General features: G+C 42.5%; 1 pseudogene; it reads right to left on the bottom strand.

Annotated features, from left to right (window-relative positions):
- Positions 1–16,816: 16,816 nt before the first annotated feature.
- On the bottom strand, positions 16,817–19,470 carry LOC149211462 (xylulose kinase 2 pseudogene; annotated as a pseudogene).
- Positions 19,471–24,769: the final 5,299 nt, after the last annotated feature.

The following is a 24,769-nucleotide window of genomic DNA, read 5'->3' as shown; positions in this document are numbered from 1 at the left end:
CTTCTTGTCCTTCATAGTCTCCTTAGTTGGGGTTAGCTTTAGTATCAGTGTTCTCAGTGATTTAGGGACCTCTGCCAATACTTAGGCTACTTCCGGAGCAACTATTTCTGCCTCTCTTTCCATTTCCTATGTCGGCTCCTCTACTACTTGTTCGGTATTGATAACTTCTTCGGGTGCCGACATAACGCTCTCTAACAATGCTCGTGTTGCCTTTGGAAAGTTTTTAAACTTGGGAGTCTCTTTGAAAGTCTCGAAGAATTCTCGGTTCATGGATGCCTGAGAGCTCAACAACTCAATTCTCAAAATGCCAAGTGTTTTTCGTTGGACAACCACTTGTAATTTATAGGGCATTTTGAATTCAAATCCGACCATTCCCCCCAAATTTGGTTCATTAATGCCGGATTGGCAGCATATTTTCAAGGATCTAAGCCATAAATTTCGTCTTAATTGCCGGCCGCCCGCTCCATTTGGCCTTACTTCTGCCGTCAAATCATGAACAGTGACTTTATGGTCACTTTTTGACCGACCTGCATGATTTCTCCCTGAGTAGTGCAACTTCCTCCACGCTGTCGTGGACCCAGTGACACTTCCTTGCTTCGCACCATCCTCCAATCACGCAACTCCCCAACTTGGGCAGTGTAGTTTATAGTATCGTGCCTCCTTTCAATTGCCTGGAGCACGAAGACTGTGCTACCTTCATTTAGTCACATGGATGGACCGTCGGTGTATGGCTTCAAGCGACTGCCATTCACCTTTCCTAGGAAGGGTTATCCATTCAATTTGACCAACTGTACCGCTCCTCCATCAATAATTTCCTTAATGACCTAGGGCCCTAACCAATGCATCCTGAATTTTCCTGGAAATTTATCAAACTTACTATCATATAACAAAACTAGGTCATTTACCTTAAATAAGCGTAGCTTAATGTGTCGATCATGCCATGCCTTTTCACGCTGCTTTTGGACCTGCTGGTGAAATCCAGCCAAGAATCTCTCTTCCTCAAGCTCATCCAGCTGTGTGAGCCTTTCCTCCAAGGCTCCGCGATCCATCATACCTGTAAGCGCTGCTATGCGCAGACTAGGCACAATATATTCCATAGGCATTACCGCTTCAACACCATGGACAAGCCAGAAGGGGGTTTGTCCAGTCAACTTTTTGCATGTCGTTCGATAAGCCCACAATATTGCAGGTATGCGTAGGTCCCAATCACTTCGCTAAGCATTACAAACCTTGGTCAATGCGTTTTCGAGGACTTTGTTGAACGCTTCCACCGACGCATTAACCTGTGGGTGATAAGGTGTGCTTTTCTGGTGGTATACCTGAAATTATTCTGTTAGCGCGTTAATCGTCTCATTCAGGAAGTGCGTACCGTGATCACTCATCAAGATCTTTGGACATCCAAATCACGTCAATACATGCTCAAAGAGGAACTTTGCAGTGGTCGCGCCTATGAAATCCTTCACACGTTGTGTCTTTGCCCAACGAGTCAAATACTCTATCGCGATGATAATGTACCTTGCTCCTATCTTTCCTTGAGGCTAAATGGGTCCCACAAAATCGATCGCCCATTTCTCAAAGGATTGCAACGTCTTCTGTGGATTCAAAGGCATCTCATCCCTTCGCGATGGCCTACCAGTCCTTTGACACGCATCACATGCCTTGCAATACGCTTTTGAGTCCTAATGGAGGGTTGGCCACCACAACCCTGTGCGTAGAATCTTCTGCACAGTTTCTCTCCCTGCATAATGTCCTCCTGTGGTGCCCCCATGAGCGTTCGCGAGGATGCTACTTCTTTCGAACTTAGGTACATGCCGTCGCAATATCTCATCAGTCCCCATCTTGTAGAGATGCCCAACAATGACAGAGAAATCTGTCGCGCGCACCACTAATTCCTTCTTCCGTTGGACAGTGTATCCTTCTGGTCAAGTACTTGTCATTAGGAAATGTATTATATCCTCAAAATGACCATCCGTGATGTAAGTAATCCCTCCTCCACATTAGTGGGCTCCTCCCCTGTTTCGATGCGCGACAAATGGTCTGGTCCCACATTTAGTCGTTTAGGCTTCATAATAACTTCAAAATCATATTCCTGGAACAATAAGAGCCACCTGCAGATTCCCCCACCCCCCCCCCCCAAATAGGCTCATTGACCAGGTATTTCAGCGCGTAGTGATCTGTATACATTTTAAAATGGCCTCCTAGCAAGTAGTGCCTAAACTTCTGGAGCACATACACCATAGCTAACCCTTCACTCTCAGTGGTGGAATAGTTCTTCTCCGATTTGGATAATCTTCAGTTTGTGAATGCAATAGGATGGTCCAAGCCTTCTTTGCCATCATGTGTCAATATTGTTCCTAGCGCTCCACATGACGCGTCGACATGTACATGAAACGCTTTCTTCCAATCCGGGAAGACTAGAATTGGCGCGGTGACCATATTTTCTTTCAATATATCCAAGCTCTTCTTACAGTCATCATTCCAGCACAATGTGAAATCCTTCTTCAACAATTTCTCCATGGGCACGGTGATTTGGGCATAGCCGTTGATAAATTTTTTGTAATATCCCATATGTCCCAGGGTAGCGCATAACTGTTTCACACTCCTTAGCGTTTCCAAGTTCAATATCACTGCGATTTTCGCGAGGTCTACCATCAGTTCCTGTCTGCAAACCACATGCCCCAACAGGTTCCCAAAAGGAACACAAAACAGACACTTCTTGAGATTGAGCATGATCTGGTATCTTGGACAAGTATCCGGCATCAGGCGTAAGCTTGCTACATGGCGTTTAACCAGCCCAAACACGGTCCAGTCATCAAAATATACTTCCAAGAACTTATGAATAAATTCCTTGAACATAGCCACAACTACGCTCGAGAAGATCACAAGTGCATTCTTCAATCCAAACAGCATTACAGTGTATTGAAAACAACCCCACTCAGTCGCGAAGGTTGTCTTGCTCCTGTCCTTCGGCGTGATTTTGATCTGGTGGTACCCAGAGAACCCATCAGTGAAGGAATATGCTTCCTGGCCACCTACATTGTCCAACACTTCATCAATCAACGGGGTCGGGAAAGGATCATGTACACAAGCATCATTCAGCTTTCTTAGATCCACGCATATCCTTATTCCATCCTTCTGCTTCTTTTCCTGTACCACCATTGGACTTACCTAGTCAGATTCTTCCATAGGCTCAATGATGCATGTCGCAAGCATCTTGTCTAGCTCTAAGCGGACCTTCTCCTTATATTTCGAATTGAGGCGGTAAGGCCTTTGCTTAATCGGCTTCGCATCAGGCTTCAATGTAATATTCATCATTCCTAGGTCCCCGATTATCACTTTCAGGTCCGTAAACTTGGTAGGGAATAAATCCTGGTATTTGCGGAGCAATTCAGCGACCTTATCCACCGTTGCGTCGTCCCAATAGTCTCCAATCTTCGCGAATTTTGGTTTTGACTCCATACCAATGTTTACTTGTTTCATTTTCAATGGCACAGTTATATCAGGGTTCTCAATCTGCGGTCCTTTAACCTCGCAGTGACCTTTTGTTCCCGGAATGTTAATCTTCCACGGATCCTTGTCCTCTTCTTTAATAGTTACATTATAACATTCTAGCGCGTAACTCAGTTGAATACCCCATTCAGGCTAGATCAGGTCTAAAGGATCCTGTGGTATCCTAAAGATTGCTACTTTTACCTCTTGTAGCGCTTCATCAATATTGTCAAACCCGTCCTCAAAAATGAATGTCATCATGAATCCTTCGTGCAGGATATCCCATTCACCTTTCCCATGGTGGAGCTCAGTTTCTACATACCAGTTCATCGGGACAATCTAGGGTGTGACAGAACAAGTGCACCCATTTAGGTTGGGGCTTTTCTCCATAACCCTAGGTCCATTTGGCCAAATGCGTGCGTGGATCATCCTGCCCATCATACTTGTCTGTCATTCGCATCTTAGGCTTCCTGAATCGTGTTCTCATCATCCTCCTACATTCGCGCCAATCATCAAAGCTTCCCTTATGCGTACCCCACCATCTTGCGGGCGTAGCGCGCAGTGCCCAGTCCAACACCTGGAAGCGCTGCTTTTCCAGTACCTCCCTTTCAAATGCATCCAAAAATCTATCTACCTCATTCAGACCATCATAAGTAGGTAGATTTATTACCTCTAAGGACACACAGTCTAGCGATCGAGTCATCATGTTGCAGTTCAACGTAGTCACTTCATGTAACCAGTTCTGCCAACGCTCTAACTTTTCATCAGAGTCCGAAGTGTGGGAACTCTCGCGATCCCATGTAATTCATTCATCTGCGGTAAGATTCACCCAATCTTGGTCTCATGCTGTTATCTTATAGATACAGTCCAAATCGTCATCACTCTCATAATCGCGGACTGCTTCTGTATAGCGCAATCCCTCAGCAGGATCTAGAGGTACTATTATGCATAGCGATTTCTTTTCAAAGATCATCTTCCGCTTCTTTAGATTGATTAACCCATTCATATTAGTGGCCCAATCGATTCCTAGGAGCGCAGGATAGGGATTGTTGTCATCTACTATCTCTATTACTTCAAAATCAGCCAGCGCGCTCTCTCCATCAATATCCACAGTCACTCCCTGCAGCCACCCCATGAGGATGATCTTTTGCTGATTGGCCATCCTTAGTTGAATCGGAGACCATTGCAGCGCAGGGTCTCCCCATTCGTTCCCAAGTCTGCTTCGGTAGGATGTTCGCATCTGACCCCAGGTCCAAAATAACATGATCCATTTCATACTCTCCTATCTGCACAGTCGGTCTCATCTCCCGTCCTGTTCTTATTTTATTCTTGCCAATCTTTCATACTATGCACGGATCACCCGGCGCGGTTCCAACGCATCTATTGATGAGCTCTAGTAACCCTTTCACAACCTTACTATCGCGTAGTAACTTCATACAGGTCTCCAAGAAAGTTGTGAGCATAGAGAGGTCCATCTCCTGCTTAGGCTTATCCTTGCTTCTTGAGGTGGAGGCCTCATCGAAGCTCTTCTTAGCTTCCATGAAGGTTTCACATGCATGCTCCAAATCAAACTTAGCCTCCTTCGCCGGAGCTTTGCGAACCCATGTACTGTCTAATGGTTGTTTCCCCTTGTCATCTGCTGTCGCGATTCCACTTCTGAGCACTATATTTACATTTGGATCCTCTTTGTGCAGCTCATATCTCATCATCTGCAGGTTCTGAGTCGGCGGAGGTGGCAGCGCGACTTTGTCACGTATCCTAGCTATCAGCGTAGGACAACATTTCGTTTCATGATCAAACAACATGTAATACTTGCACGACGGATGTGTTGGGTTAGTGAAATCGCGGGCATAGTGTCTTGGTCCTCCGCAATTGTAGCAAATCAACTTTCCTTGACCTCTGCCAGGTCCTCCTCTGCCTTAGCCTCGTCCGCGCCCCTAAAATCATGTCCGCGCCATCCCTGCACTCTGGTCAGGGGCCGCATTTTGGCCTGAACCCTATAGGTGAGAGTTCTATCCATAATCAATTCATAGCTCTTGCAAGTACGCTCATCATGCCCTACCGACCTACAAAAGTTACATAGCAACTGTTGTGGTGTCTATACAAACTTTTGTAGCAAATGACAGTTATTTGTGGCATGTTTTCCTGCTACCTGATAGATAGTGCACCATAATGAAGGCCCTACGCTAAGTCCTGCTTGAGCTTCTGACCTTAAAGGCATCGGTCCTCCTCTTGCCATATAGTTCGCAAAGACCGGGAAATGTTCCTTATCATGCCCCTGACTCTTGCATTTCAAGCACCATACCTCCTCGCGCACCTCTGGTCGAACCGCCTTGTCCTGCTTCATACTTTGCATCTCAAGGCACAAATTCTTCAACTGTGTGCGGATCTGTTGAACCCCCATATTTGGATCTTGCATCAGTGTTTCATGCAGCCTCATTGCGATCTCCAAGGCCTCTGCCTGAGTTGTTATCTTTTGTTGCGACAACGCAACCCTTAAGTGTCGCAAGAGCGAAGCAACAAACCACTCGTGATGTTGTCTGTCCGTTAGGTTCATGTTGGCTTCGTGGATTGTACATTTCAACCTTTGATCTAGTTCCCAAGGCGTCTCACCTGGTTGCATTGTAATTTCTTTGAATCCCGCAATTGACTGCGCCTCAGATTTAGGCCTATTGAATTCTCTATTCAGTATTGTCTAGATGTCTACTACTCCAGCATTCGGGTTATCATTAGAGTACTTAATATACTAGGTTAGCGCGTTATCTTGCAGAGCACTAACCAATGTCGCCTTCTTTATATGATCATCTCTAACACCTTGAACTTCCTATACAACGCTCACAATGAACTAGGATTGGTCTGGGTCCTCATTTCCCAAGCCTTTGAACAAAGGAAGCTTCATTGTATTTGCCATACTGAACTGCGGTGGAGGCGGAGGTGGTAAGGGTGAAGTTGGAGGCGATGGTGGTGAAGTCGGAGGTGGTATTCGCGGGAATCCTTGTCTTATTTATTGAATAGCACTTCGCGGAGAAACCTTCGCTATCTCTTCCTCGTCACCTCGTGGAGGTGAAATCAATGGAATATACTTCGGACCATTTTTTCATTCGTTCCTGTAAGTTTTTTCGCTTCACGTAGTTCCGAACATCAAGGTAGCTGCATAAGCTGTTTTTCGCACAATAACATTTTAATCCAAGTATTCAAAGATTTCACGTACTTACCTCGCGGTCCTTTGAAAAAACGCTGCTTCGCCTCGTTGTAGCTAACTGAGGTGTTGACCACGAATTCAGTCACAAACCCTCCTATGACACGATCGAGCCAATGATTGACAACATGGGCAATCTTGTCCTCAGATGCTTCCAATTTCTGTACTAGCTCTGGGGTCCAAACAATAGGACCATCAAGCTTCCACCTTCCTTGGCTATCTACTAGCTTCGTGATCCACTCGTATAGCTCAATTGGGAAGGAGTAGAAAAATATCTCGTGGATCTCTGTATACAGGTATCTGTCCAACCATTATTCCTTTGTCAATCGTGGGTTTTTGTTCTCTTGCGCCGCGAATTCGTGGATCTTACTATCCAACCAGTCTCTGATCTCCTTCTTTGTTGGATTCCAGTGATATGGCATCACACATCTCTTATGCATATTCCGGTCCTGGCAATGGAACCATTTGTTGGCTTAAGGGGTCTTGACCCAGGTTCGGCGTTAATTAGCCAAACAAATGCCTGCACTACTGACCATTTCGGCATCAGCCCACGGAGCGCGGACCGAAGTATCACCCAAAGTAGTATGGGGGGATGCTGGAACCAAGTTTCTGCACGCTAAGATGGTTGTGTTGTCGTTTGATTCCCTCTATCCCTGCCTTCGTGCAGGTCGCTTCGCTCTAGGGCTTACTAGATGAGCCCTCTATTCCGTCCTTCAATACCTCCGCGAAAGCGTACGATTGACCTTTACGCAGCCCTAGCCTACTACTCATGTACTTTCACGTTGTGTATGGTAGCGTGCCGTACAGATTCCCTAATTAATCTAAGTGTCTTACTTATCTTATTAGGTAATTAAAATTAACACCGCGTAAACAGATATCCTTGATTGTCCCTTCAAGATGTGGAATCTGATTATCAAATTCTTGAAATGATTTCATTTTTGCGAATCTATCCAAGCGATCAAGTTGCCTCTCAACAACATTGTTAGATTTGGATGATTCAAGAAAAATTATATCTCTGGATACAACAAACTTTTTATTTACTTCATCATAGAGGCGGTATGCTTTGGAGGTGTTTGAATACCCCAGGAAGATACACTTACGACTTCTAGCACCAAGTTTGTTTCTATGTACCTTTGGTATCAAAGCATAACAGGTGGAACCAAAGATCTTGAGATGTTTTACTGAAGGAACATGTCCATACCATAATTCATAAGGAGTCTTGTTTCTTATAGCATTAGATGGACATCTATTCTTTATATATGCAGCACATAGAACAACATCAGCCCAAAACATTATCTTTACATTTTTGAAGAAAAGCATGGATCGTACCATATTCAAGATTGTTCTATTCATTCTTTCAGCTACACCATTCTGTTGGGGATTATAAGGCACAGTTGTTTGATGTTTGATCCCATGTTGGCGAAGATAGTTTTCAAATTCATTTGATGTATATTCTTTTCCATTATCAGTGCGAATAGTCCCAATATGAGATTGTGCATCATTTTCAATCCATTTATGAAAATTCTTGAATGTTTGAAAGGCATCAGATTTGTTCTTCAATAAATAAACCCAACACATTCTGGTGTAATCATCAATAAATGTCATGATATATTTATTTCCATTTGCAGAAGGAACAGGCATTGGACCACATAAATCTGAATGAATGAGTTCAAGCTTCCTATGTGCTCTTGAATGTGAATCATGAAAAGACTGTTTTCTATGCTTTCCTAGAATGCAAGCATCACATTGCTTATGTTTCCTAGGAATTGTAGGCAAACCAGCAACACCATTTTTCTTCAATAAGCGCAGACTGTCATAGTTTAAATGTCCAAATCTAGCATGCCATAATAAACTTGATGGAAGTGTACCTTCTTCATGATGAGAAATATATGAGAAATGTTGTGCATGAGCAGAGGTTCCTTGCAGTTTGAGAAGCCTTTCTTCTTCTATTCCCCTCATGACAAGTGAGTGGTCAGAAGCTTTTCTTACCTCAAGCTTGCCATCAAACATATGAATGGAGTGACCTTGCTGGCGGATGTGGACCAAGGACAACAAGTTTCTCTTGAGCTGTGGGAGATATAGAACGTGATCCAGAAGAAAGTCTGGAAGACCAGGCAGTTTAAGCCTGATTGTGCCAAGCCCTGATGGCTTGATTTTTGACTGATCTGCAAAGTATACTGCTCCATCAACATTATCAGTGAAATCTTCAAAAAAATCTTTTCTATGAGTCATGTGACAGGTTGCTCCTGAATCAAGTAACCAATCATTTTTTGAAGAAGCAAGTGAAGCATTAAACAAATCTTCATTTACTCCAATGTTACATTGTGCCTCAATATAGTGAGCGGATTTAGGTGCTTTACCTTTGTCTGTATCATCAGTTTTACCTTTCTGTTGGTTTCTTTTCTGCTCAATTTTGTCCCATGGTAGCTTGCATGTAGAGGCATCATGTGATCCATTTCTTTTGCAGCGAATGCAGTGTAAGTCTGCCTTTTCTCCTTGAGAATGTCTGCCCCCCCTGCCTCTGAAATATCTTCCTCTTCCTCTTCGTCCACCTCTCCCTCTTGTAGAATCTTGAGCAAGATGCTTTTCTTTATGAGCAAGGCACACAATCTCTTTAGACTATTCAGGGGTTGTCTTCTTTCCAAAGGCTTTCTCTCTTTCAACAAACTTTTTCACAAGAGAGTCAAAGGTTATATCTTTAAGATTTCCATTTGCTTGTAAAGACTCAAGATAATTGGAGTAAGTAGGATAGAGTGCCTTGAGAAAAGAAATAAGAGGGATATCCAGCTCAACCTTAGTGGATTTGATATCATGCATTATAGACTTTACTTCAGATGCAAGAGCAAGAGGATCATTATTTTTCAGTTCAAGAGTGAAGAGTTTAATCATGAGCTGAACAACTTCAAGTGCAGAATGTGAGTCATAGAGTTCTTTCAGCTTTTGTAAAGCTTCAAAGGCAGTTGAATATGATGAAATATGACGACTCACCTCTTCATTTACAGATGCTGTGATTAATGCATAGGCTTTGCTATTCTTGTTTTCCCAAATGAGGATCTCTTTGTCTGAGGTAGGCTGTACAGGGTCATTGTCTCCTTCTCCGACACACTCTCCTTTCCACAACTCATTGAAGATGAGGGTGTGTTTTATCATTCGGGACCATTCAGGATAGTTCTCCTTGCCAGTGAGAACTATTCCTACCATAGAGATGATTGAATGCATTCTGTAAAAAAAATACTTCTGCTGATAGAAAAATACTTCTGCTGATATACAGTGAAATTGTACTCGAAAGGGCAAAAAGATTTCAAATACTTTATGCACTATGTTTTCTTCAAATCCCTACAATGTTTATAAAAACATCCTCATATAATATATCCAACATATAACTGGACCATACTATAAACTCAGTTCATATTCCATATATACGAATCAATAAAATGTTATGGGACAACGTTATTACCATATACCAACTCTGATATAACAAGCCCCTTCAACGCATTCAACGCAGTTCTCTTTTCAATTTAATTTATAAATACACAGTGATTAATGAGAATAGAGGAACCTGGAGCCTCGTTCAGAGAGCAGCCCCAAAATATCAGTCACATGTAGAGATAAAACCAGCCATATAGATTCAGATATACAAGCTTCAATAGATGCAACTCAACCCACTTAATTACTAGGAAACTAGTCCACATAGAACTGAAGGCACTGGGCATTACTTAGTATAAACTCGTGTCCATCCAATAAAACCGCAGTTCAATTCCATATACAAAAGCGGTGTATTAACATTCAATAAAACCGCAGTTCAAACACACAGGCATATACCAAACGGTGTATTACCATTCAATAAAACTGTAGTTCAAATGCACAGGCATATACCAAAATCGCAAAGCCAGTTCAATACAATATACAAGAGCGGTGTATTACCATTCAACTTCAAACCATGCGCATACCAGAAGTTGGATCTTCATCGATGGTGGCGTATCTCTGCAGTGGGACCGTCAGGCCTCAGCACTAAAACAGGAAATGACAGTATGGACAGATGTGCAGTGCTGGCAGAGGTAGGTTATTTCAGGTCTGAGGGGAATAAGGCAGAGGCAAAGGCCAGGACAGAGGAGTTACAGGAGCATAATAGCTAAAAAAAGGAGCTGGCTCTGATACCATGTCAGGCCAGGCAGTAACTCCACAAAACAAACAATTGATTCATCTATTATTCCATAGGTAGGTCATTGTTATATACAATAGGAGTGATTGTTTAGTTCATCTCCCGATGATTGTTCACATTCCTAATTTATTTATTTACACAAAATCCCCCCAATCATGAAGATTAGGTGTCAACAGATACTTTGACACTGCTTTAGAAAAGGCTTTGATAGGAAAACAAATAAGCTTCCTCTCCACTTTAAAAGAGGCTTCCAAATTGTTTGAAACATGAACTAGTGACATAATACAAGAGAAACTTAACACCGACTTTCCCTATACTAACTTGCATCCTTGTAACTTATAACTTCCAAACTTGGACTGAATTTATTCATTATGACATTAGGAAGAGGAGCTTTAGGCATCAACTGTAATTCATGTTGTATTCCCTGCTTATGAATAAGATGTTGGGTTTCTTTAAATAGAACTAGAAAAGTTTCTACCTCTTGGATCAAAATATCTTTAAGGAGAGACTCATAACTTGAACAAACATCATGTCGATTCTTATGTTGTTCCTTTACACACATAATTACAAATATCTTATTTGAACTTATTAATTGCTTCATCTGATTAGCAAAAAATAAATTCAAGTGAATTTTACTGTTGGGCATGGAATCCCCCCATAGCATGTTTTGGGGCTCAAAGCCCAAGTTTTGGTCAAATTTATTGTAAGACTCCATGAATTGCGGGCGCGGAGCGCGAAGTATAGGTTGAGTCATAGGGTTGTCCACCCTAAGTATTATAATGTAATGAAATGTCATGTCAGCCTACCCATGGTCCGCGGACCATGGGATTGTATAAATAGAGCGAGGCTCTAAGTTGTAAAGATAGCAAAGGAATTGGATAGATGAATACAAATGATTTGAGCATAGAGTAAGAGGGTCATAGTAGTAGGAAGAGGCTATGCAGCTGAGTGCGCAGAGGCCTAGTAGAATCGCAATTGAGTGAGCAGACCCTTGTAGTTGAGTGCGTAGGGCGGTGTTGACGTGAAGCGGATTCGCGAAACAAAGATCATCTGGGTGCTCATGGAGGCGAGTGTCTGGATGTGGATTAATAGGAGGCTGTAACTGTCCCCCATAGTTTACAACAGTCTGTGAAGCTTTGCAGACTTCAAGGCGGACATGCACAACATCTACATCAAGGCGCGAAAGGATCCAATGTAGCAGTGGACCAAGCTCCCCTTCATTGCCATTGATGATGCAATTTTTTTAGTGTTAGAATCATGGCCTCCCGAGTGGCGCGCCCCAGATTTGGTAGAGCTGGATAGGATAGCAACAAAAAAAAAGAAAGGATGAGGTCAAAAAGAGGCACAATGAAAAAGCGACAATAGAGGTAAGGGTAGTCCGCGAGGTAGCCAAGGTAGCCACAGAGTAGGCAAAGGCTGCCGAAGTAGTAGCAGCAGCGCAGACAACAAGGGCCACAACAACACAAAAAGAAGAGGGCCAGGAACTGTCTATAGGACAGGAGGCCAAGGACACAGACCTTGTAAAAGAAGGTGTGGACCTAGGCACAACTTCTACCCAACTGAAAAGACCGTGCGTCACATAGAGATCAGGTCCACGAAAAAAGGTCAAGGCCTCCAAATTGACCTTCGACCCGATCACGTTAATAGAAGGTGACCTCTATGACATTGGCAACATGGTTCGCAAGGTCACCAAGGAAGCACTCCAAGAAGCCATGTCGGAGCAGCAGAATGTGTTGGGGGTCCTAAGGGTGCAACTGCAGGAACTACAGGTGCGACCCCCACAAGAAGGAATCATAGCCACCTATGGCATAGCAGGCACATCAGTAGCGGAGCAGTTGCTACGCCCAAAATTGGCCAACATCATAGTGCTACTGGAAGGGGTGCTAGTAGTAGAGAATGAAAACGATAGAGCCGTGGTTGGGAGGATCCAAGCACTTGGCCTTAATTTGGCTGCTCTTCCACGCGACACACTGTACCAACTGTAGAATGGCATAACAACAGAGCTCCGCGCCAGGGAGGGCCACACGATTTAGGTGATGAGTGAGCAAAAGATCAACATCGAACAGCTCAACCTGCAGCGTGATGAACTGGTGTCACAAAACTAGTAGATAGTGCAGACAATTGATGAAGCGTGCCGGCGAGTCCCAGAGTTGTCCATCGCCGTAGACTTACCAACTGAAATGAGGATCCATTGTTTGGAAAGTGGAGTCCAAAAAGCACGAGGAAAAAACTCGAGTGCAGCTGGAGTTGAATCTCCAGATTGCTGAGCTGTGGCTAAAGGTGCAGCCTTCCACTCCTTCGGAAGTTAGATAGCAATGTGTTAGTGCTATTCAAACAGGACTAGAAGAAATTGGACGGGCAATGTAGGAATGTATTGGTATGTTGGACCAAGCCTTTGGAGTCCTCACATCCTTGTAGGAGGACCCCAACATACAATGCCTGGAAACAAAGGCGAGCGAGCTTTAGGAGCAGTATGATAATGTAAGGGGAACGACGCAAACAATCGTCCTCACTCATCGGCTCACGAAGATGCAGCAAGCAAGGGCATTGAAAGAGCAGGTGGATGTCGCCAAACAGAAAGAGGAACTTCTCAAAGCGCACATCCATCCATGGATTGATGAGGCCTTCACCATTACGGTAGATATCGAGGGCAAGCTCACATAGATGCAGGGGATTTACACATGAAGGCTGGGAATCTGATCCCCACAAAGAAGCATCGAAAGAGTGCATGCAGCAGGTACGACAAACTGCTGATCAGTGCATCGCGGACCTCCGAGCAGTATAGGACCAGTTGGAGGGACTCTGCGCCAAGATCGCCGCGCTATCTGAGTGACTCGAGGACGAGTCACGAAGATTGTGTTGGGGGCCTGTTGGGCATGGAATCCCCCCACAACATGTTTTGGGGCTCAAAGCCCAAGTTTTGGTCAAATGTATTGTAAGAGTTCGCGAATTGTGGGCGCGGAGCGCAAAGTATAGGTTGAGTCATAGGGCTATCCGCCATAAATATTGTAATGTAATGAAATGTCATGTCAGCCTACCAGACCATGGGATTGTATAAATAGAGCGAGGCTCTAAGTTGTAAAGATAGCAAAGGAATTAGATAGATGAATACGAATGGTTCAAGCATAGAGTAAGAGTCTAAGTGTTGGGTCATAGTAGTAGGAAGAGGCTCTGCAGTTGAGTGCACAGAGGCCTAGTAGAGTCTGCAGCTGAGTGCACGGACCCCTACCGCTGAGTCCGCAGGGCAGTGTTGAGTCTGTAATCTTGAACGAAAAATAATAAAGAGAAGTTGATTCCTATTTCTGTGCATTTGCTTGTGTATTGCCTTCCTTATATTTATACTATTTTGGTTATCGCGCGCACTTATATGATTGCTGGATATACTGTTAATTCTCACTAGTCTTACACACATAAGTTAAGTAATCGGGTAATAATAGATTAAATAGTAAGGGAATTGGGTATAATACAGATCACGCCCCCGGTAGGGCTACACAAACGCAGCATCATAGGTCACGAGGGACTAATAGGTATGCGTAGCGATGTGCGCACAAGTTCACACCGCGGACTGCTAGAAGCTCATCAGACATCCCCAAGGTGTGGAAACCTAGTTCTAGCACCCTCCCATACTACTTCGGGTGAGACCTCAGTCCGCGCTTCGTGGACTGTTGTTGAAAGGGCTAGTAGTACCGGGATTTGCTTGGCTAAATCACCTCTGAACTTGGGTCAGGTCCATACAAGCTCACATTTACTTTGATGTGCCCTGACAATAAATTCAACCCCATATTTCTTAAGGTGATATTTATTCTCTCTCCTGTAAAATACTGCATCATGATTATAAAGATAAGGACTTCCTAAGACAACTCCACATATGTCTACTAGAACCACATCTAATTCCAATTCATCAATGTAATTAACTGTAATGTAAAATCTTAATCGACACTGTTTTGTGAATTTTATCTGAGTTGATTTATTTAGCCATCCTAATGGATAAGGTCTTGGATGATTCCATGTCTCCAAACCCAAGTTCTTAACTAAATATTCAGATATTAAATTGGCCTGCGATCCACTGTCAAACATTGTATCTATCTTTGCGTGCTTAGAAGTTATCCTTATGTTAAATAATTCAACTCTTTTATCCTTATTTGAAGGATTTATGTTTGATGAAGATGCAATAGTATTTGAACTTGAACCAGTGTCAGAAGTTTTACCTGTCGAAACTATGGATATTATCCTCCTTTCATCACCTGAATCGGAGCCTAGATCTTGCTGGACTGTTGCAATTACTTTCTTTTCATCCTTCTCTTTAAGGAACTTTTTGGGCTTAAGTTCTGGATGAAGTTTCCAACACCTAGATTCATCATGACCGATTCTCTGGCAATGAGAACAAGTATGTCTTTCCTTCTGAGCTATCACTGATTTCTTTCTCTTCGAATTGTTCTTCCCCTTACTTTCATTGGAATCCTTGATTTCCAACTCTTTGGATGATTGCGGTAAAAACTTGAATGGTCTGCCACCTAATTCAATGTGTATGGCTTGAACACACACTTCACCAAAATCATCAGGATTAAACATCAATAATGTATGTTGCAAATATGAATGTAAACTATCGATGTATTTTAATAAAGTTTCATGTGTATCCAATGAAATACCAAGCACCAATGCTTTCTTTTTGAAGTCCTGAGTAAACTCCTGAACACTCTGCCCTTTATCTTGCCTCAAATGCTGCCAATCAATAATAGCTTGCTGCATGTATCCTAAAGGATAGAATTGTTTCCTGCGAGATTTTAAGAACTTAGACCATGAAGAGATGACTTTACCTTTCCGCTTTACATGTATTTGAGTTTTACTTTCCCACCAGATTAATGTTGTTCCCTCCTGTTAGCACTCGAATTTTCCTCAGGCTGAGGAGGGCAAAACTCAAGGCAACATCATACCACGCTCAGCCTCGTAGCTAGCCCTACGAGGACAGGAGAGGGCTCTCTCCGGGTCTATCTCAGCAAAAGGTCTTCAAAGGGGCTGAGATGACTCAAATTTAATACTGATTTTAGGCTAGTAAAGAGATAGGAAATGAGGTTTTAATAAATGTTTGGGTTTTCTGGACTGCATGGGCAAAGACAGCAAGAGCAGAGGTTTAATCAAAGGCACAGGTTAATCCATAAGGCGAGGTAGGAGTGAAGTTTAACAATAAAATTGAGATAAACGGAATGGTAAGACTACTGAGAAGTCGACAAGGGCATGTGTGATGGATCCTTATCAAACAGAAGAAAACATTAAATATGAACACTTCCTCAAGACAGAGCAAATAAATTGAATTCTGCCTTTCTCACTTAAAAGTATTCATTTAGAAACGATCATGAATGAACTATGAAACATTACAAAAGACATTGAAACAGAAAGAAAGATACATTTGCTAAACTTTCACACCACAAGGATCTTACAAATCAGAGCTGTATTCTTCGATTAATCTTTGTCAAACACTGTACAATGAAATTCTATTCTTCTCCACGCACCTCTCAGAATTCTCCTCCCCCCTTTACAAATGTTTTTTAATACATTAAATAAGACTATCCTAGGAGAAAACAGATCGACCCAAAACAGGGGCGCTATTTCACCTGAAGTTACATAAATAGAGATAGAATCATCTCTTTATTCTAAAAACAGAAAAGTGTTCCCCTTAAAATCCTCTGATGGCCAATAAACTGGAGCGCAGATCCCTTTGAATCATTAACTGAAGTCTTAAATAGGAATCGAATCCTATTTCTTCTGCTGTGATGGATATCTTCGTTTTGTTTTAGGCGTATTTTGACTTGGCATTTTTCATTTGCTATTTTAAATAAAAACCAATTTTTAATAAAACTAGATCTTTTACTTTTTATCTCCTTCTTTTTCACAATGCTCACATGTAACTTCTTCAAAAGCAGCTGAATCCTCTGACACGGCGTTCTCAAGATCAGATTGAAACAATTTCAAATCGGATCTACTAATTTGCTGAACGTGTCCCATGATCCATTTGCACAGCGGTTTCGAATCTCTTCTCGTGTTAGTGACCCATTTTTGTAAACCAGCATCACCATATAGAAATTTGGATCAACAGGATTGGGTAAAACATGTCCTTCTAGGCCAGGGTGTGGTTCAGTTGTAATTCCAAAAACCACATCACTTGTACCCAAACTGATTGCAAGGTCTCCAGGATGATTCAAAGCCAAACCTGCCAAGCTATTTGGATTGTCTCCAGACCACTGGATAACCAAACATTTTGTTTTTTGTCAAACATGAACCTGTCTACAAAATATGAGCTCAAACTACCAGCAAGAGCATATGATGGAGCCAATGATCCAAGTTTCTCTTCCAAGTTTGGAGCAGTGGCCTCTATGGCTTCCTTCGACCAAGTTCTTTCCCTTAGATCCATCAAATTCATCCCTGCTTCATCGGTTTCATCAATATTTGCATAGCCACCAATAAAAAGGGATGCCATGAAAGAACTTACAAGAGAAATTCTTTCAGTGTTATCATAGACATCCTTTTGTGTCTGATATAATTTCCGTATCTGAGGTCCTGTGTTTTCATGTGCACAAGAACTAGTAAGCAAAGCCAATTCAAGTGCTCCGCCGACAACCTTCTCAATTTCTCTGCACTGTGATGTTGTACTACTGTCCATCCAAATAGGTGATTCATTCGTGGAGAAAGCATCCTGAAGCTGGACAGCCAAAGGATCTTTTGGATTCACTCCTTTTAGAATGGATTCCAAGGCACCCTTTCTCCAATAAACACTCCCGTGCTACTGCCCACTTCCAAAAATAGCCCTGATTTTATCAAACTTTAAATTTGCCTTCTTCAATTTGTTCAGTATGAGGTCAAGAGCTTCTACCCACATCAAAGGTGATGACACAACACGCCTATTGCCTGATGGATCTCTGTATACTCCATCCTTTGTCTTGAAATGTGGCAACTCTGAATCGAAATGAACTGTTTCAGAGAGGACAATACGTAGATTATAGTCCAAAAAGTCGCTTTGAGAGACCAACAATGGAGAAATCCTGAATCTTGTTGGGATGGATGACTCCCAAGCCTTGAACAACTGAAAAAAAATGCATAAAAATATTCCATGTCATGTGTCTTTGCTGAAGGCACATTTCCATGCTGCCACATAGATACCCATTGTTCCAGATCACAACCCTGAAGACGTTAATAATTTGACAATTCTCAAAATTCAAACATCTCCAGAAGTCTTCATGAACACTAGCGAACACTAGCAGCATACCAATGTCTGGATGAATAAGAGAAATTTTGTGGGCTCTACCCAGTGCGTAGCGCACCCCTGTGTGCGTAGCGCACACCTCAAGTGGGTAGCGCGCACCTTCAAAGCCTGTCCACGGCTCTGCAAAACACATCTTCTAATGCAATTATAACTTCATTTTTATATTGAGCATCAATAAAGATGAGATGACATGATCTTACAAATACAAGCAGCAAGCTTGCAAATCAAAATTTCCTTAACCTGCACATCTTGATCAAAAATCACCTTTCAGGAGATTTTTGAATTTTACAAACTTGCAACATACAGGATATATGTCAGAAGAGATCAACTATATGCACAAGGTAGAAGCATAAAGGCTTACATCAGAGAATTTCAACATATTGGTGTTTCACGATACTGTGCGGCCATAACAAACAGAAGCAATATATAGATTCGTAGCCCACTTTACTCTGTACATATAGTAGTCAAGCCAAATACAAAAATGAGATGCATCATCCATACATCCGCAGACAGGAATGCATCAGGCAGGCATCTAAATTTCATAGCAAATATAGACAAAGGACTTGGCTATACTTTCAATTGCAAAGATAAAATGCAGGTGTACTCCATCAGAAAGCTGTCAGCTAATTCAAGTATCGTCTACAAGTTCATGAGTTACAGAAACAAGGGATTTTCTTCCCATCGTCCTCATGGTTGAAATGATAATCATATGTAATCTCCTCGCCAGCATTTACATCTCTTACCACAAAGAAAACTACCTTTTTCTGAGTTTTCACAGAGATCACCTTTCGCTACACAAATAGGTGTGCATGAATGATTTACAAAGCGAGCAATGCCACCTTTTCGAGTAGCATCAATAATGCTCTCCTTGTCTATTCTAAAGTAGTAGCATGCACCCTCATATTGCATTTTACCTCGTGAGTGATAATTAGTTTCCCGTTTGTCTGCCACACGGAGTCCCACTATCTCACCAACATACTCTACCACCATTTCACCCTCAATCTCACTTTGCAACAAGCCCTTTTGATGTGCACACCAGGGATGAAAAGAGACACAACATTTCACAACTCTACACTGGATACACAAACCACCAGGCCGGTTGCATATAGAGCAAACCAGTTTCCTTCTAGGAAGAACAGCTCCAGAGACATCAAATATACCCATGGTACTAACATTTAAGCACCTCGTTCCAGGCATCCACAACCCACAAACCATGTGTACCCATTGAGGTATAGTTGGGTCATGCACGGCAGCAGTGATAGTATTCTTTAACTTGAATTCACTATTCAAATATTTTCTAACCTTCCCTACTTGACCAGAGTCTTTTTCTGTATCATCTTCAAGACAGCTTCTAAAGCACATTTTGTTGCACTCCTCTTTTCCAAGACAACAGACTGGCAAGACGGAGTCTAACATTGGCTCCAATGGGGATGGCAGCTGCCGCTTCTTGGAGGTGCCAAGAACCGCAGAGCTTTGGGAGAGCAGACAGTGCCTCCATTCATTGGGCTATGGAGTCCATTATTTCAACAAATCGACACAACTCTTGACTCAATTTTAAGCTGAACTCAAACTGATTTGATCTCAAGACTGAAATAACTGAAAAACTGGCTTAACTAATTTCAAACTAAAGCTGCAATGAAACTGGAACAAGATGCTGCCCTTTTGGCTGCTTATTTATTTACAAAATCTACCCTACTTTGCTATAAAAACAATAGATCAGGTAATACTGAAATGCCAGATCAACCATTCAAGTAAACCTGAGAATGATGCCGCTTGAGAATGCTTCCACCAGGACACAGATGTAATTGCTGGCAGCCCTTCATGCACGTAATGAATCTGGCTATGTATTAGACAGCTTGATTTGTCAGTCAAACTGAAAAACATTTCCATGTACATCGCAATTGGATCGCGAAAGCCAGACTCCGTTTGCTGCCCCAACTCTGCAATACATACCTCCAGCTGCACACTGTCAATGCAAACATCTGTAGGCAATTCTATTATTTCTTGTTTCGAAGGAGGAAGGATTTCCAAGAACTTTTTAGGGTCTTGGAAATCATATGACTGGATCTGCTCATCTAAACACTGAATCTCCTTCTCAACTCTTTCAACAACCAATTCACAAACACCAGTTTTAGCTTCAAAAGAGAACTTTGGAGATTTCAAACATTGAAGCAAGGCACTGAAAAAATCTTCATTAATTTCAAAATCCGCTAACCAATTTCTAACATATTTTACAGCTTCACACAGTGCAGGGTTTGCCACATACCCTACCATTGCATAAATGGATCAGCGAGCACTCGACTGTCTGGATCGAGTTGGAGTCACCAGGTGAATGTTTCAGCCTGCATATGTGTCTGACTGCTGTCCACCATCAGCATCAGATCTGCACTTTGTCATCCTTTACCGGGGAAGTCTTCCCCAGTATGGTTGCCACTATGTTAGCGCTCAAATCTGCCTCAGGTTGAGGAAGGCAAAACTCGAGGCAACATCATACCACGCTTAGCCTCGTAGCTAGCCCTACGAGGACAGGAGAGGGCTCTCTCCGGGTCTATCTCGGCAAAAGGTTTTCAAAGGGGATGAGATGACCAAAAAGGAATACTGATCTTAGGCTAGATATTAAGTGCAGAGGTTTTAAGGTGATTTTTTTTGGGGTTTTTTGTTGAATCAAAGGGAAAAGCAATTTTGGGTGCGGGAATGAGACACAGTTTCTGCAGAGGTTTGATTGGAGCAAGGTAGGAAATTGTTTTGATGCTTTTAAAGAAATGAGGTGAATAGATCAGACAGGTGAGGAGCTAAGGAGAGCAAGGAAGTCTCAAGGATTCTCCTTAAACTGAAGAAAACATGGAAAATTAAACAAATTTAAAGGCAGAGCATAACAAATTTATGAATTCTACCTTAACACTTCATTTGTTCAATTGCAGAAGATGAGAGAGGGAAAATGATACACATAACAAACTTACAAGTACTGAAAGAAGCACACCATCAAGACATAAAGCCACAAGAGTTCCAAATAGTGCTGCAAAACCCTGGTCTTCCCTTTGCCAAAATGCTGAAGTAAAATGTACAATAAAGTCTCCAAGCCTCTTCCCAAAGAGTCCAACCCTGAAAATGACTAAGAAAATACATAATATAGGCAAGCTAAAAAATTCCCTTGCCTCTAGGGGTCGAGCTCATCATCCTAGGAGCTATTTCAACTAATTCTAAACAAAGCACTACAATCTAGGCAGTCAAAACAACTTGCCTCTATAAGCTAGGAAACCAATTCATTCATTAATTTTTTTGCTATTTTATGAATGAATCATCTAGAATAGGTAAATAAGTGTCAAGTCAACATAAAGTTCCATTAATTACATCAAGAAGGGTGAAAAATCCCATCACAAGTCAAAACTGGTCAAAACTGGCCGAATTCCTGAGCTGGAAGGTGAAAAATTGGCCAAAATCCTCAACGCGCAGCGCCCTGATCTCTACGCACAGCGCACTTTTCAGGCTGATTTTGAGGCACTTCCTGGCATCCAAATTGAGCTCAGGTTGGCTTGTTGGAAAGCCCTGGATGTCTTCTTTCCAACCCAAGTGGAATTTTCCCATTTGGAGCTCATTTGCCCCCTCAAAACTGCATTCTCCCAGAGGTACTTCCTGCTGTGGCAAAAGGTGGCAGCAAGGTGGTTTTCATGGTGTTTTTGAGCCTTTTGACCATCCAGATCTCGATGAAATGCTTCGGCAATAGCTTATCAGGTACATTTCATTATGACAAATCCAAAAATGCAAACCATTTGTGATTTGGACCTCCCAATCTTAGGGGTAGCGCGCTGCGCTCTGCGCGTTGAACCAAAAAACCTGTTTTTAGGAGAAAATTTTCAAAAATGACAAAAATTTCTCTGAATTTGCCCAAATTTGGAGTAATGACCCTCTATCATGTATTGTTCCCCGCCAATGAAGCCTCGGCCAAAATTTGGAGTGGATCGGGTTTTTTCCGCCGTTTAAGTGCCTTGCTCAATCGCCTCTTAAGGATCTTCATTTTCGCTTTGCAAACATGCATGCGGGCCCAGTAATGATTCTTCATGTGACGAAGCAAGTCCTTGTCTCTATTGGCCTTCACCAACAACCCCTCCAAGTGTCGGTTGACCTTCTCAAGCACAAATTGCCGCGCAACAGGTGTCAAATCACCCGGTCTTTTACGGGCCAACCTACGGTCTTCACGGATTCGTTGCAGCTCTATAAGTGTGTGCTCGTCCTCTAACTGTTTATTGCGCTGCTCCAAGTATTTGATCTGACATTCTGCCTTCAGCAACTTCTCATTCAATCTATCAATTTCGGTCTTTTCCACATCACTCAATGCAACATCAATATCATGACCACCTGAATGGCCCTCCTCGTAAATTGGCTCCTTTCCTCTGTCCTGAACCTGTACCTGTACCGAAGAAGAAGGTGAGACCCCTTCCATACCATGTGGAGATAATACTCGCCGTGCTGACGAAGTCAACGAGACCCCTTCCACCCTAGGTGCAGATAGTACTCATCGTGTAGATGCAAATAAGGCCCTGTGTCCTCACTGATATGTCACACATGCTGGAGCGCTGACATGCTCTATCTCAGGAATGTCTGGCTGATGTGAAGGCCCTCCCTCATCATGAACAATCTCAGGAGGTGGCTGTGGTGCTGTGAAAAGGTCTCGAGAAATAAAATCCTCCCAAGTGATGCCCTGCTGTGCCAACTGATGAACCACTACGATCTTGATCAACGCGTAATGATAAATACTATTATGCTGCTGTGCTGGGGTCTTCCTTTGTACAAGAGGCACCATCTTCTCTATGTTGCGAAACATGAAGTATGGAATGTTCATTATACGTACCCTTGTAAAATGCATCAACAAACGGACATGGTACGCATAAAGACGGGAGAATCTGCCCTCACAACTGAAATACCGAATGATGAGTTTCATCAAAGGTGCAAACTGATCATTCAGGTATTGAAAAGGAAAAATGCTGCTCAAGTGCCTCATATACCCAGGTTTGATGTATGGCTGATAGTAAGATTTCTCTAACTGCTGACGTTTATTCCATTGCTCTCCAACATTTGGTATCCCAGTGGCCTCTGCAATAGTTTCTGGTGACAAAATGAAATCAACTCCGGCGAGGTTTACATGGCCATCATGTAAATGTAGAATGAACAAACGAGCTAATTCACGATGATGCTGAATTTGTGAAATTAGCTCACAATAGTGATAGCATGACTGACGACGAAAACAATCCATTGCAAGCGGGCAAGCCTGCAATTGATCCAAAGAAGTAGGCTCTTCCCTACGAGGCTTACCACCTTTGCCACCTCTGCGAGACCTTCGTGGCACATTACCCTCTGCTGTAGAATCACTGTCATACCCCTGCTCATAAGATGAATCTGTGTCTGACATAGCTCTGAAAACACAATGTCTGCAAAATGTATGCTGTCTGCAATAGTAGGTTGTAGGTGTGGTGAAATTACTTTTTCAATACATGCTCAAAAACCAACCGAAATATCATGAGACTTATGCCATAATGAACATTCTGTTTTAGTGTATTGGGCATAAAACAGTCATAAGGACAGTTTGACAAATGGACCAAAATATGAAGTGTTGTTTGGCTCAAAGCTTTCACATGGGCATGGAACTATGTTTCACCAAGGAAGGGCAGAAAAATCTTCACCATTACTCATATGTCCTTTCATACCCTTAAAATTTTTTTTGCTAAGGGCTTAGGGTTTCATTTGATTTCTTACACCCAACACATCATCTCCTCTCTTCAAACACACTATCAACACTATCAAATTGATTAAATCAGTTATAGAACACCTACTTGCAGCTTTGTAGGCGTTTAGACACGATCTGGGCGCATAGACAAGTTTTTTCTTTCGCTGTGACCCAACGCGCAGCGCGCCACCCCAATGCGTAGCGCACGCTCCAACGCGCAGCGCCTGTGTAATTTTGCACTGGCTCAAATCACCCAACGCGCAGCGTGCCACCCCAACGCGCAGCGCACACCTGTAAACGGCCCGATTTGCTCACAAACTCACAAAATCGCCTGAGAACAATGCTCTTTGCTCTTGGAATGTGGAATGGGTTGCAAATGAGGAGAAATATCTTCATATAGACTCCTTGTTGATTTTTGCTTAATCCAAAACCCCTTTTCTTATGTTTGGTTGTTGACACTTTTTCAAAATTAATAGGCTCTGACCTTTTTGGTTTCCCCTTTAAAATTGGTTGAAATAATGATTTTCTCTGATAATTTTTTGCAGGGATAGCTCTGATATGCTCTGGCAAAGGAGACCAAGGCTGCACTTGAACGATTGAAGAACTGAAAATTTTGACAATTTTTACAAAAATGAGATGGCGACTTATCTTCAAAACAGAGTTTTGAAGAGAAGTCCTAATTCAGCTGTACAATGATGAAAATTATTGAAGTGATGATCTATCAAAGACATCCCTCTGGCCTGCTGGTCTTCTAAGACTTTTGAAGACAAAATTGACTCAACCCTAGACCTAAGACCTCAAAATTTAAAACATGATTGTAAATGACCTTTGAAGACTTATTTTAATAAACAGGCCTGAACCAGAAGTGCCAAGCACGAGGGGAATGAATGACACAAACCGCTCCATCAGAGTTATGGCATGCCTAACGAAATGCAACTG

This window comes from Pinus tabuliformis, chromosome 1_1 (assembly GCF_031772625.1).
Source record: "Pinus tabuliformis cultivar Carrire ecotype Pingquan chromosome 1_1, CPIR1, whole genome shotgun sequence".
Lineage (NCBI taxonomy): Eukaryota > Viridiplantae > Streptophyta > Pinopsida > Pinales > Pinaceae > Pinus > Pinus tabuliformis.
The sequence above is the reverse complement of the archived record's forward strand: the minus strand, read 5'-3'. Positions and strand labels throughout refer to the sequence as shown.